The sequence below is a fragment of the Crocuta crocuta genome, unplaced genomic scaffold (assembly GCF_008692635.1).
Source record: "Crocuta crocuta isolate KB4526 unplaced genomic scaffold, BGI_CrCroc_1.0 scaffold70, whole genome shotgun sequence".
In the NCBI taxonomy this organism is placed as follows: Eukaryota; Metazoa; Chordata; class Mammalia; order Carnivora; family Hyaenidae; genus Crocuta; species Crocuta crocuta.
In genome coordinates this window covers 8,968,931-8,971,195 of record NW_027528417.1, presented here as the reverse complement: position 1 = coordinate 8,971,195, position 2,265 = coordinate 8,968,931, and positions in this window count along the sequence as shown.

Genomic DNA, 2,265 nt, shown 5'->3' with positions numbered 1-2,265 from the left:
CGTGTCCAGTCTCTGGAAGGGCGGAGCTTTAGCGTTGAGTGACCATGTTGTTCCCATCTCAGAGGCATTACAGTGGCTTGTGGAAGGCTGTTTATGGAAGTCATTTCTGGGGATCAGAGGCAATCTGAAATCTGTAGCTTAGATGTTGAAACATGGTCATTTCTGGAGTATTGTAGCAGTTCTGAGGACAATAAGACAGAATATTTATAATCTGGACAGTTTCAGGAATGCCTTAAAACCCCCCTAAAATGGAGCAAACATCGGCCTCCCTGGTGCCTACTTTTTCCAACAGTGAGCACTGCGGCTGGCAGAGAGACTCACATTTTAAGCCACTAAAGTACCACGAGACTGCACAGCACATCTATTTCAAGAGCTAAACATGCTGAGTTTATGTACTCTGCAAAAGAAAGGGACACAAGGCAGTTAGAAATGATGGAAGACGATAATAAACCCGAGTTTAAGCAACTTTAAAGGGAGCCAGGCTGTCTGATACTGCTGAAGCGTGGCCAGAGGGCAGAGCACGAGACCCAGGGTGACGGCCTCCAGGCTGTGCTTCCGATTTGGCTGCTGGGCTCCAGAAGGCTCGAGACGACTGTCTTTGCTGGCCTTGCTTCCCAGCACTGTTGCCAACGATCGGGTGAAGGCTATGTTCGAAGTCAACCAAAGGCAAGATGGGGTGGAATAAGTGTGGGCTTTGGAACCAGCCCACCAGCTGGGGTCTCTGGTGCATTAGTTGACTTGTCTGAGACCATTCATGGGGGCAGTGTGAACAGAGTCACATGGAGATGGTCAGAATGATGGTCTCAGAGACACCCCCGCGAGCCTGGCAGCTCCGATGGTGTGCCTTCCCTCATTGCCCCTTCTTCACCTGTGACATGGGAATTAGGATTCTTTGCCATTTGCAGGGTTGCTGTGCAGATTGAATTAGGATGTGTATGAACATGTGTACAAATCCCAATAAGCGTAAGGGATTCTTTTTTTATTATTTTATTTAGTTTTTTTTTATTTTTAGAGAAAGAGAACATGAGGGGAAGAGGGGGAGAGAGAGAGAGAGAGAGAGAGAGAGAGACCCTTAAGCAGGCTCCACATTCAGCATGGAGCCTGATTCGGGGCTTGGTCTCAGGACCCTGGGATCATGACCTGAGCTGAAATCAAGAGGCTGACGCTCAACTGACTGAACCACCCAGGTGCCTCGCAAACATAAGGGATTCTTAACACCTCTTATAAGTCCTTATGAGAAGAGGAGAACACCATGTGAGGACAGAAACGGGGGCAGAGTAATGTGGGGCCAAACCAAGGATTGCAGGCCACTGCCAGCAGCTAGAAAGAGGCAGAGAAGGATTCTCCCCCAAGTCAGAGGGGGTGTGGCCCTACTGACACCTTCGAGCCTCTAGAACCCTGAGAGAATGCACTTCAACTGTTTAAGCCACCCGGCCTGCAGTACTTCGTATGGTAGCCACGGGAAACTACTACAGACCTCAATGCCCCTCTTCCCTCTTACATTGTACTTGCTGAAAACATTCGCCCTGTACGACCTCTCCAAACTCCAGAATGGAGTTCTACCTATACGGTTCATACTTCTATGTTTTATTTCTCAAAAGTTTGGCCATTGTTCAGCAGCTTCCCCTGAAATCTCACGGGGCTGCTGCTTACAACGCACCTCCAGAGTTGGTGTTTCCGGGACCACCATGAGCACAAGGCACGTCTGGTCCCCTGGGACATACGTATTCTCGGACCAGCTGAAGAGGAAGCAGCATTCTGCAGAAGGGGGAGTCTGTGACAGATGAAGATCACCGTGGATTTGTCACTGCCCCTCTCTCTAAGTCCGACAGAGGGTGGGTGCACAGAGCTTCCTTCCAGCTCACTTCCCCAACAGAAACGAAATCGACCTTGCCTGGTGCCTAACCAAGAGGTATACACCCGGAGTCCATGGAATGAGCCTCAGACTTGGTGCCAAGGACCTTGTGATCTGTTCTTGGTTTTGTCACTCACTGGCTCTCCCAAACTTTCCTTGTCTATAAAATGGGTGTACCACCTCCCTGCAGGGTGGTCCTGGGCCACTGTGACAAAAGCACGGACGTGCATGTAAAATCGTGAAGCGCCGTGCAAATGGGAAGTGGTGAAATCATTATCACGCTCATCCTCCACGAGTTGTCAGCGCCTGTGGGGTGGGGATCCTCCAGGAGGAGCAGGAAAACTGGATAAAAGTGTCCAGCTGGTAAGAGAAGAGTCAGCTGTAGTGCCTGATCCTTTGGTATTGGCTGC